Source organism: Mizuhopecten yessoensis, unplaced genomic scaffold (assembly GCF_002113885.1).
Source record: "Mizuhopecten yessoensis strain PY_sf001 unplaced genomic scaffold, ASM211388v2 scaffold7441, whole genome shotgun sequence".
In the NCBI taxonomy this organism is placed as follows: Eukaryota; Metazoa; Mollusca; class Bivalvia; order Pectinida; family Pectinidae; genus Mizuhopecten; species Mizuhopecten yessoensis.
Genome location: NW_018407049.1, coordinates 106,219 through 120,076, shown reverse-complemented (window position 1 = coordinate 120,076; position 13,858 = coordinate 106,219). Strand labels below are relative to the sequence as shown.

Here is a 13,858-nt window from a genome sequence, read left to right as displayed (position 1 = left end):
GGTAACAGAGATATCATACCCTATACGGGCGACTGATAAATAATACCCTATACAGGCGACACAGATATCATACCCTATGGGAAGACAGAGTTATCATTCCCTATAGGGATGACAGAAATATCCTATCCTATGGGGGTAACAGAGATATCCTACCCTATAGGTGTAACAGAGATATCATACCCTATAGGGGTAACATAGATATAATATCCTATAGGGGCGACATATATATCATACCCTATAGGAATGACAGAGATATCATACCCCAAAGGGGTAACAGAGATATCATACCCTATGGGAAGACAGAGATATCAAACCCTATAGGGATGACAGAAATATCCTATCCTATAGGGGTAACAAAGATATCCTACCCTATAGGTGCAACAGAGATATCAAACCCTATAGGGGTAACATGGATATCATACCCTATAGGGGCAACATATATCTCATACCCAAGGGGTGACAGAGATATCATACCCTACAGGGGTAACATAGATATCATACCCTATAGGGGCGACATATATATCATACCCTATGGGAAGACAGATTTATACAGAGATATCATACCCTTTAGGGGTGACAGAGGTATCATACCCTATAGGGGTAACATAGATATCGTACCCTATAGGGGCGACATATATATCATACCCTATAGGAATGACAGAGATATCATACCCCAAAGGGGTAACAGAGATATCATACCCTATGGGAAGACCGAGATATCATACCCTATAGAGGTAACAGAGATACAAGAATGTATCATACCCTATAGGGGCAACAGAGATATCATACCCTTTAGGGGAGACAGAGATATCATACCCTATAGGGGTAACATGGATATCATACCTTATCGGGGGGACATATATATCATACCCTATAGGAATGACAGAGATATCATACCCCAAAGGGGTAACAGAGATATCATACCCTATGGGAAGACCGAGATATCATACCCTATAGAGGTAACAGAGATACAAGAATGTATCATACCCTATAGGGGTAACAGAGATATCATACCCCTTAGAGGATATCATACCCTATAGGGGCGACATATATATCATACCCTATAGGAATGACAGATATATCATACCCTAAAGGGGTAACAGAGATATCATACCCTATGGGAAGACAGAGATATCATCCCCTATAGAGGTAACAAAGATATCATACCCTATAGGGGAACAGAGATATCATACCATATCTTATACAGGGGTAACAGAGATATCATCCCCTATAGGGGAACAGAGATATCATACCCTATAGGGGAACAGAGATTTAATACCCTATAGGGGAACAGAGATATCATACCCTATACGGGAGACAGAGATATCATACCCTATACGGGCGACAGAGAAATCATACCCTATACGGGCGACAGAGATATCATACCCTATGGGAAGACAGAGATATCATACCCTATAGTGGTGACAGAGATATCATACCCAAGGGGTGACAAAGATATCATACCCTATAGGGGTAATCTAGATATCATACCCTATAGGGGCAACAGAGATATCATACCCTTTAGGGGTAACATGGATATCATACCCTATAGGTGTAACAGAGATATCATACCCTATTGGGGTAACTTGGATATCATACCCTATAGGGATGACAGAGATATCATACCCTATAGGGGCAACATAGATATCATACCCTTTAGGGGTGACAGAGATATCATACCCTATAGGGATGACAGAAATATCCTATCCTACAGGGGCAACAGAGATATCCTACCCTATAGGTGTAACAGAGATATCATACCCCATAGGGGTAACATGGATATCATACCCTATAGGGATGACAGAGATATCATACCCTAAAGGGGTAACAGAGATATCATACCCTATGGGAGGGCAGAGATATCATACCCTATAGAGGTGACAGAGATATCATACCCTATGGGAAGACAGAGATATCATACCCTATAGGGGTAACAGAGACATCATACCCTATAGGGACGACAGAAATATCATACCCTATATAGGGGCAAAAGACATATCATTTTCCAATACATAGTTTCAGTTTTTTACAATGCATCATAAGTTTCAGTTTTTTCCAATTCATATAGTTTCAGTTGTTGTCAGTGATACAGGGATCCTTAACCCTGGGATTGACTAAAGGTATAAACCCTGGGATAGTGACATGTGCACAGGAGTGTGTGTACAGACAAACATAAGCCACACTGTGACTGGCTATTGTATAATACACAAAAATAACCCATGATACAAGTTATTCTTGTGCTGGCATCCTTGGCTCATCATTCACATAATGGTTATAACTACTGATAACAAGGAATACTTTTGCTATAACAAGCATCAGAGCATTCGTATAAAGAAATCATAACACCAATAAGTACAGGATATATTATCAAATAGGCAAACACACCAAACAGGTATGTTTTGTGCACCTACATGTAAATAGCACTGTAAGGGAATGCCTTCAGTTATCAGGGTACAAAAATGTACTAACGTTAACATTACATCCAATTTGTATTATCAACCATTAATTGGGATTGCCACAGCGTAATTTGCTGTGAACTGAAGTTCAAATACACACTGACAGAAGCATTCTTTTTTATTGTAAGTTTAGTACATGTACATGCATTACCTAGTAATAGAGCTCAATTTTTATACTTAGTAATCACAAGGGGGTAATGCACCTCAGAATCACAACCTTAACCTAGCAAGCTTACCATTCCTAAAGTTCATATAGATAAAAAATCAATCAACATTATGCATCGTAATTTCATTTATTGCACCAAGATCATTTCTCAGTCTTATTACTTTCGAAACCAAAAAGTCCAGACCGGACACAGCTAAGTTCCCCGATTAGCATTTTAGTTTGAGGGTTGCTCAGATATATCTAATACAACCAAAGTGGAACTGACTATAACCTACTAAACATGACATTGTATTGATCAGTCAGCATATATATGATATATATATTGACTAAGCCATTCAGATAAAACATTCATGAATCTCAATTTAGGTTTTTCCTTCGAAAGAGATAATAGATTTGTGCAAGTTCCTCCTCGAACAAAGTACTATCGACTTTCACAGTTCCTATTCTCTTCTTTTCATTTTCCACTACCTTTATAAAAATACTTATCAATACATATGTAATATCAACATTTATATAATACAAGTCCCTTTTTTAAACAGGTGAAATATCAGTGAAAAGTGAAATTGAATTGTACAGTGAATATATAGTATACAACATTAACTGTTAAACGAAGTGAAAATGTGAAAAAAAGCTGTTGGAGAACAGTATAGCTCGCCAATTGGTGATATATGTTGTAAGATAGCAAATATCAATAGAAACAAATGTACAGTAAAACCTTGATATAATGCCCGTCATTTCATTTGCCACCTCACTTAACGTCAACATATATTCAGGTCTCTAAAGTATGTTTTTTTTTAATAATTCCTTCTAAGTTTCCCTCAATTTATCGGCAAACCCCTTTATAATGCAAACATTTCTTTGGACAAATGATGGCAATATAACAAAGGTTTTGCTGTACCTTAACATGTAAGAAGATATGACCAGCCAACGTGAAGTAATCAACAGCCTATTGATGGTGATGACCGATTCAACACTGCACAAAAAAAACTTGCCCAAAACCGTTAACCAGTTTTTACACTCCATATAAATACTCCAACCTTATAATACGCCTATTGATGGTGGTGATCCTATGGCCATATGTACTACATGTACATAAAAAAACTTGCTCAAACTTTTTACCAAGTCCAATTTTTTTTTTATTAAGCTGTTTTTGGCCCCTAAAATATGAAATATGGTTCAGCACATTGCTTACACTCCATATAAATACTTCAACTTTATAAGGTAATAGACAACAGCCTATTGATGGTGGTGATCTAACACTTCACAAAAAAAAATGCCAAAAAAATTAACCTCAAGCTTACCCAAAAACTGAAACTAAGTCCAATTGAGCTTTTTTTGGCCCCTAAAATATGAAAATAGGGTCCAAAACTTTGCTAACACTCCATATAAATACTTCGACCTTATAATAGACAATAGCCTATTGATGATGGTGATCTAACACTTCACAAAAAAACTTGCCCCAAAACTTTAACTTGAGCTCAACGAAGCTTGCCCCAACACTTTAACTTGAGCTCAAGCTTGCCCCAAAACTTTAACTTGAGCTCAAGCTTGCCCCAAAACTTTTACCAAGTCAAATTAAGCTGTTTTTGACCCCTAAGTATGAAAATATGGTCCAGCACATTGCTTACACTCCATATAGACGCCTTAACCTCATAAAAGACAACTGTGTATTTAGGGTGATGATCAAACACTGTCTGGAAAAAGCTTGCCCAAAAAGTAAAATCTCAGATGGTGGGACTCCGACACCGATGTGACTACATTAGCCCCCCTTTTCTCCGAATAGGCTAGCTAAAAAGGTATGGTGTCACCTACATGTATTTACTGCTTGTCATCTACACGTTTACATTCCCTATACGTGCTACCAGCCAGGCCACCAAGAGTGCTTAATAGAATTTTATAACAAACAAAAAAAATATTCATAATTATTGAATAAATATGAGATTAATATATCCGTCTTTCAAACGGGATTCATAAAGTAGTGGTGCTGATTTTTACTTACAACATGTTCCTGCTGTCTGTAATGAAATTATGAAGTAATTCAATTATACCTAGGTCAACTAATTAAACCATGCAGGTAAACTAATCACAAGACTCATCACAGATAAGCTAATAATAGATGAATTAATTACAGGTAACCAAATTACAGGTCCATGGCAAACTAATCAAAGCCAGATGCTTCCAAAAAGAGGAGGATACCTGTAGTTCATTATCTTCATTCTTCCCATCAATAAAGCTGCTCCAGGTACGATACAGCCCAGCCACCCTAAGCCAGACGTATACATGTAGCTCCAGGTACGATCCAGCCACCTTTATCAATCGCTTGTTTATCCGAACGTCATGCAATGATCTATATTCAAGTCATGTCGAATACACGTATTTCTATACAATTGAAATGGCTTTTTTCAATACCCACAATCACCATCACAATGAAGACACAGCCAGATCCAGTTAGTTGTTTCCCACCAGAGTTCCTGGTAGACAATTTTGATCTACTGACAGTGACAATGTGTCAAAAGTACACCAGTTATGAATCAATCCTCAGTACACTTGCTCAAACACACTTGATATTGATCCTGAGCGTCACAGAGAAACTGTTAACTCACTGTATCACTGACACAGGTACAACATTTCAGCTGGATTGTGTTGACATGTTCTCCTCATACAGATCTATATTGAATTTTAACACAAAAGCTGCATATCCTCATCTACAAAAATCCTACTGTGCACCATCAAGCATCCAATCATCTATCAGGAACATCAAATATCACCTTTAGAAACCATAACATGAAACAAGATTGTGCAGCTCGGTATCACGGCCCACAGGTAAGTCTAGGCATTCCTGAGGACATTTAAACAGCCATCCTTTCACTGGGAGAGATATACCTCAGAATGTTGTAGCAGCATCTCAAACTGCCCCAATCCCATGTCTGCCATTCCACTTATTTCACTAATTTTTTGAAATGACCAATTGAGAACATGCAGAGGTAAGGGTGGGGATGGCTACAGAGGCAATTTTCCAGCGTGTATACATCCTATAGGCACTTAGCACTGGTGTTGATGCTTCCAGTCTCAGCAACAGTTATAGTCTGTTCCAGAAGACTACCACACAAAACTCCACAGGGTGTACATGAAACTTTTTACTTGCTGGTATTGAGATCTAAGGCTAGTTTCAGAAAAGGATTCCCACTGAATCTCATTAACTTTCAAACATACAGCTTATTATCACAGAGGGATACGAGTGAGGTGCTTCAGTCTAATCTGTTACATACCAGACTTAGAACCAATATCACTAATGCAACATACATTTGCTGTATCGTTGGCCTAGATCGGCTATTAAACTTCTGTTAAAGAGGCTGGTCGGGGAAAAAAATACAAAATAAATGGGTCTAAATGCGTTCTCTGGCCTTCCAAAAGTTATACCACGGCAATATGATGGTCGAGTTCTGCTTGCAATGTCCAGTTTTGACCACTGAAATTTCTCGGGGAAGCCCCGCATAAATTTAGCGCATATCTATTTATGTATGTCACGTGGTTGTTTCGAAAGTGAGGCAGTGAAGATAACAACAATAGCACGCCGACATGTGCCATGTCGGACTCAACTAGCGGACAAGACAGCAATACTATATGTAAATAATTGTTTTCAAAGGTCATTATGATGCAAGTGTAGTATTCCTACCTATGTGTTGTTGTTATATATAACGGTATTGATACCTCGTGCCTGTCATGACTTTTGCATGCATCTTTTTCTTTCGCCGCGATGTTTACATTTGGCCTTGTTAATGACGCGCGTTCGGTAAAATTACATCACTGATCTTGGTCAATTGAGAGTTTTAGACTGTCAGGTGACGATTTAGGATTTCTTTAATATAATTATATCTTTTACTCCTATGGAGTGAATTTCAGCAAAATTTGAATCGGTATATTTCATAAGAAGGTATTTTAAACATGTGTATGCCATTTTAGCAAATATGACATTTTTTCCCCCATCAGCCCCTTTAACAAAAACCATAAACCAGCCACCAATATTCATCATGGGATTTTTTTTATTGTATTGTAAAAACAACTTATTTTGAATCATCTTCAAAATTAAGGTAGTCTTGTTCTAGATAGAGCTTATGGTGTTTTTTTCAAATGGAGATAAGTTTCCAGATTGCTGAATCAATATCATAAAGTGCCAGTACATGTATACAGTAAAATAGCTTTTGATGAACATGGAATGACTTATCAATTTATGAACTATAAACCTTAATGTATGAAAAAGGAGCAAGGCACAGGTAACATATGGGTGATAAATTATTCAAAATTCTGCAAACATACTGAATAGACCAACAGATTAATAATGTATACAGGTTTGAATAAAGACTCCCTCACATATATATATATATATATATAAATAAAACAAAACACTCACAGAAGACTGAAATATAAACTAGAACCATATAATATATATGCATTTATACTTTATGGTTTATACTAACAATATTTTAGACTAGCTTATGATAAAACATACTTTACCCCAGTGAAATATTGACTATCACATCAAGTATTACATTTATACACTAAAACTTTAATATACATAATTACCAATACACAAACAGTGTGCTTTGTATATAAAATTTCACTTCTGAATATCAAATTGTGAACAGAAGCACGGACACCTGTTTAAATAGCTTAGTCGTCGGGCGTGTCCTGCATTTCATGTAGGTCGTATATCCATATACGCAGGTATACAAGGATCCATCAAAATGCAGAGCCATGGTCAACAAAGGATCTGACTTATGTGTAAGTAAAATTGCCGTATAGGTGAGAACAGATCAATAATACTTGCCAACCGGTTATCAACACACTAAGTGGGGGGAAATCCGCCTTTGTCGGGCCCACAAATGGGGATCCTGGGAATGCGATCATGTGAAACATTACCGATGATTATATAATTAATTATTTGTGCTTTATTTTTATCAGGTAAAAGATGTTACTGGATATAATAAATGGAAATTGTGGGAAATATTTATAAGTGGGAAATCATACCTGATTGTGAATACTATATAAAAATTATATATGACAATTCCCTTTATTGTCAAGATTTTTTTATTAATTCCCGACCCCCCCTCCAAAAAAGAGAAATCTCAAACATTTTAAAAATATTGATGTTACCACTGAATAATATTCATTGGAGAAGAAATGTTGAAACATGAATAATTAAACACTGACAGTACATAACCTAAACGATGATACAGTAATCACAATGCCTTTACAGCCCTGTAAACTACTTTGTATAGAAGCCAATGGAATTGGTACAATACAGTGATTATATACTACACATGTACAATTCTCATTGTACAAAGACTAAAAGCAAATCTGCACAAACTCTGACTATATTTTCCTTTAATTTTCAAGTCTAAATTTCTTCTTTTTGACTCATTTTGCACATTTTCATCAATAAGCATCACTTTCAAAAAAGATTTTTGGATAAAAGAAATTTAAATGGACTAGCCACCAAGGTACATGTATGTTTCCTGTGGGATCTAATTGGTCTAGATTGCATCAAAACTCAAAAGCTTTCATTGAATTTTTCCAAAATTTGAAATTGTTCCTGAACTATTATGAATTCATCTATTTCAGTTTTAAGTTATGTAAATTAATCGTTTAATCCATCAGAATTTACTAACCTCATTAATTATATATATATCCGTAAATATGCACAAATCACATCAGTGCCCAAGATGGGTGGAAAGACAGAGGAACACAAACATTGTTATCAAGTTTGAAGGAATTTGGCTAATATTTGCTAGAGTTATTAAGCGGAAACTGCAGAAAATGACGTTTTTCGTTAATCAAAGGGCAATAACTCTGCCAAATGGAGTTCGATTAAAGTGGTTGTCAAACATGGCCGAGCCCTTAATGCGTTGAACCCTATAACTAAGTTTGAAGACAAACGTATAATATTTGCGAGAGTTAATAAATAGAAACTGCAGATAATGACTTTTTTCGTTATTCAAGGGGCCATTACTATGCCGAATAAAGTCCGCTAAAAGTGGTCATCGAACTTGGTCAAGCCCATAAGGCATTTAATCCTGGTTCCAAGATTGAAGAAAATTGGTTAACATTTGTTGCAGTTATTGCACGGAAACGATATTGAGGAATTGGTAGGTGCTAACTACTAGTCCTATGCCACCTGGCTAATATCACCCTTTGTGTGTATGCCTGCGTGTGTGCTGGAGATGTATTGTGTTCTTTTTGCAGAGGGACCGTGCTTCCATCATACGATACCATTTATAGTGCCACTTCACTTGAATGCTACAGGACAGATACCACAACATCCACCCCAGACCGTTTTATTCTCCATCTGGGTTGTTGGAGTTGTGTTGGCAGGAGAAAAAAAAATTCTTTGAATATTCTAAGCGTATAACAACATCGGGGATCAAACCCTGGCCACCTGCCTGGAAGGTCAGAGTGTTAATCACTCGACCAATCCACCCAAAAAGGATAAAATTACTTTTCGGTTAAACTGGTAACAGTGATTTATATGATTACTGGAGGGAATAGAACTGTTGAGTATATTAATTGCAAACTCTCATTTACAATATTTTTTCGTTTAAACAACTTATGCTAAGTTATATTTTGATGAACAGATGTATTTGACAGAATCATAGTCAAAATACTGTCAGGTTATATTATTGATCAAACAGTTGCCAGTCTGTACATGTGTATAGGCATTATGATGATGCATACATGATGTTGTTGTGTACACCTCCTACACAAGGCGTGCTTCAGTCAAACAGCTGATACACAAACATCAGGTACGACCTACAATATTATACAATGCAAATTTTAATTAAAATACACTTCATGTTCCAGAGGTACCACAGGAAAGAGTTGGTCTCTCGCAAACAAATATAGATCAGATGTATTTTATCAAATCTAAAACATGGAAGGGAATTAAGCACTTAATTATATATTGTGATTTATATACAAAAACGGTACTTAAGTACAAATTATGACCGAGGATGTTTAGGCCATCATTATGATACACATCATCGTTAATTGTGATAATGATGTATCATTAATGTGCTTGCTAGACTGACTAAAAAATAGCAATAAAGATTTCTAAAAGGTGGTAACTTATATTTAGGAAGAAATGGAAAACATTGGAAAACAAAGGTGGTAGCTTATATTTAGGAAGAAATGGAAAACATTGGAAAACAACAACATAAACCACAACTTCTTCAAACATGCTAGTGTGATTCTTTTATCTATACAATGTCCTTATAATTGACAAAATAGGATACAAATAGACTGAAATAGTAAGTCTACAGCATTCATGCCTAATAGAGTGATCAAGCTGATGTAATTGGAAGGTTAAAATATTGTATCTACGGGTAAATAAAAATTTAAAGCACAAGGGGGAATTTCGAAGAACAGGGAAATTTTCTTCTGTAATGGAGATCTAGACTACCCATAAAAGGAAGTGAATCAAGTCTAGATTGACCCATGTACGTGTTTTTTTTCTAACATTATTTGCTGAATCTATTTCTCAAATAAAAAATAAATTTAATTAATTTTACATTGTAATATGATGCATAATATAATATTCAAATGTAAATAAGCTTTCATAAACAAAAGATTTTTAGTATTCACTATGGTGTTACGACAATAAATATTTTTTGATAAGATAAGGGAATTTCCAAATGACGTACTGCACACAATAAAATTTTCCCAAACACACACCACACCTACCCACCAACACCATTCCCAAAATAGTAAGACAAAAAGCACTGGATGTTTACATAAAAATTGCTATGAATATTGTATTAATGTAAATATTAATACAATCTCAATTCTGGGAGAATAAATTAATGTTCTGAAAGTTTGAGTTATTTAACGTTCAAAAGTTAATGTCTGCTACTTTTGTTTTCGTTTGGCAATAAACCACCATGAGATAAACTTATAAAAGATTATACACGCATGTAAATATTTAGATTTGTGATAGAGTTTGAATATATATATATATTATATTACTTACAAATTCGAATTCAGTAGGTTATAGTCAACACCAAAAATAATAAAGTTGAGTAGTGAGGCGTAACGCTAACTTCCTGTTTTCTGACTGGATCGACAGGTATATGTTGTATTATGTCTGGAGCCAGCTGTCAATTTCCACCTGTGGCCACTCGTCAATCTATCTTCCTTGAGTACACAGCTATACAAGCTTGTGGCTTCTTGGTATAGAGTTAGTTAGGAATGCAAGATTTTACACCTTTACTCATGGGAAGTCTGAAAGATAAAGACATACAATTTTAAAAGTACAGGGTAGCAATTCTATACATTACAGCAAGTACACAAAATATACAATTTATAACAAAAAACAATTATATGCAAACTTATATCTATACTTACCATCTAAAATTTATCTACATACTATATATGACTCATTTCAAAGGTGTTCAATATTATATGTTAAAAAAAACTTTTGTCTTCGTTTTTAAGTTCACTAGAAAAATACTTTTCAAGTTAATGTTTAATTTGCATCCATTTAAATTATGATGTCAAACTTAATTGCCAACATTTTTCACTAGGATACCATTCTTAATGGTAACATTACGAGACATATGTCTGTATGTCCAGGGGTTGTAGGATAGGAAATTCCACCTAAGGGGTTTTGCACCAATTTGAAAATCCAGAGGAAAAAATGTGATTTTTACCAAAAGCAAAATTTATCAGTTATCTTTATGCTTTGATCTGAAATATATATTCAAAGTCAAAGTTCAAATTGCATTGACATTACCAATATCTGAGTTCACCAAATGTTAAAATATGGATGCAGGGAAACTTAACCTTTAGCATCTAAAAACGCTTGCACTAATTATAAAAATATTGATAATACTGTACCTGTATTCCATCCATTTTGTATTATTTGTTATACACACTGTACTGATAAACCGCTTAGTTAAAGAAAGACTGAATCCAAATCCGTATCTATATAATGTCTGTGACTCAAAATTCTCATGTCAGACTTTTCATATTCTTTTCGGGATCTATTATACATTATAATTATATTAGTCACCAAGGCAATGCTTTGATCGTATTCCAGTCCTGAGGTATAATGTCAACAATCACTTCTTTATGTACACTCATTTAATTGGTGACCCAATTTCTTATTTGTAATTAGAGGTTATTTCAACTTTGAAAAGAATTTGACAATGAAAAGGCTTAAATCACAGCAAAAGGAAAAGAAGCCATGTCCATTGAGTTGAGTTTAAATTTGGCAGGTTTAATAGAGTATTCACCGAGATCAAAAGTATGCATGGCCTTTAATTTTTATCTGAGAAAGCCAGAGATGATAAAGAAACCCAGTATGTATTTCTTTGAATACTAAATAGGAATTCCTTGGTTAATTGAAATATTTGGCACAACTTCAGATGATTCACAAAACAAAGCTTTGAGCTATGGTAATTGCATGTAGTTTCCCTAGATTAGTATGATACATTAATGTGTTGATATTTTGAAGGAAGCTGTACATAGTGTCTTAAGGCATACTTTATACATGTACTTTGAACTGTGACCTTAATATATACAACATATTGGAATCTGGTCTCTATGTTGCTGATTGGGCAGTTGCTGTAATTACATGTACACCAGTACATTAAAAGGGTGACCTAACTGACCCAAACAATTTTAGATGTATTAGTGTAGTAAGTTGTTTGGGAAAATTATTCACTTCTGTTTTAAACAAAAGGCTTTTAAAATGGTCAGAAACATATGATGTAATAACTGATGCTCAATTTGGGTTTAGACCTGGTCTTAGTACAGTAGATGCTATATTTTGTTTACATTCTATTATATCCAAATCATTTATTAATAAGAAAAGATTGTATTGCTGCTTTGTCGATTTTCGTAACAAGTTGGATTATTACAAGGTGAAATGTTTTTCTCTGTATATAAATGATTTTGAATCATATTTTATACAAAATTGCAAGGATAGTTATGAGTTTGAGAAACTTAGTTTATATCTGATGCTATATGCTGATGATCTAGTATTATTCTCCGAGACTGTAGGTCCCCCAAGATATGCTTGATAATTTAGAAAATTATTGTTCTGAATGGAATTTAACTGTAAATGTTAAAAAAAAATTGTAGTTTTTAGAAAAGGTGGAAGATTACATAATGATGAACAAGAGTACCGGGGGACAGAACAATATACGCCCGTCGAATGCCATATAGTGTTAAATACTTTCTTACATTGAAAGAAGATCTGCATCATTCAAAGAGTGGTAAGCTGACATGCTATAACAAGAGGTCCAATGGGCCTGAATCGCTCACCTGGTATTAATCTCACACTTGTAATCTTAAAGGTGGACTAATATACAGCTACAGGCAAAATATCTATGTTCGATCCATTTGAATCTATTAAATGATTTAAACATATGATGCCTGTGACCTTGCAAGTTTATAGCCTTCCGTTCCGGCATATTTCTGGCTAACTATCATTACCCTGGACCTTTTAATAATTCAGAACAAGTAATTTAAAGATTTAAACATATTTGATCCCTGTGACCTTGAATATGAGCAAAGGTCATTCATTTTAACAAACTTGGGAGCCCTTCATCCCAGCATGTTAATGGCCAAACATCATCATCCAAGGCCTTTTGGTTATTTAGAAGAAGCTGTTCAAAAGTTTTTAAACATATTTGACCCCTGTGACCTTGAATATAGATGAAGGTAATTCATTTGAATAAACTTGGTAGCCCTTCATCCCAGCATGTTACTGATGGCCAAATGCCATTAGCCTATGCCTCTTGGATATTCAGGAGAAGTTATTTAAAGGTTTTAAACATATTTGACCCCTGTGACCTTAAAAATAGGTGAAGGTCGTTTGTTTGAACAAACTTGGTAGCCCTTCATCTGAGCATGATACTGGTCAAATATCATTGTTCTAGGCCTCTTGGGTATTCAGGAGAAGTTGTGTAAAGGTTTTAAACATATTTGACCCATGTGGCCTTGAAAATGGGTGAAGGTCATTTATTTGAACAAACTCTGTAGCCCTCTATTACAGCATGCTACTGGTCAAATAGCATCATCCTAGGCCTCTTGGTTATTGAGAAGAAGTTGTTTAAAGGTTTTAAACATATTTGACCCCTGTGACCTTGAATATAGGTAAAGGTCATTCATTTTAACAAAACTTAGTAGCCCTTTATCCTAGCATGTTACTGCCTAAATATCATTATCCTAGGCCTCT

At 35.2% G+C, this 13,858-nt stretch overlaps 1 protein-coding gene across 4 annotated transcripts in view; it reads right to left on the bottom strand.

The window, feature by feature from the left end:
* Nucleotides 1–13,858, bottom strand: part of LOC110453514 — a 68,880-nt gene that overhangs the window by 49,890 nt on the left and 5,132 nt on the right. The window contains exons 2-3 of one of the 4 annotated variants that reach the window (XM_021502472.1): nt 10,646–10,896; nt 4,622–4,637 (exon numbers count right to left, since the gene is read on the bottom strand). The gene's annotated coding sequence lies outside the window, so the exon portion shown is untranslated. Of the gene's footprint in view, nt 1–4,621; nt 4,638–4,818; nt 4,996–5,035; nt 5,653–10,645; nt 10,897–13,858 lie in introns of those variants that run through there. The other 3 variants (XM_021502471.1, XM_021502474.1, XM_021502473.1) reach the window with 3 other exon arrangements.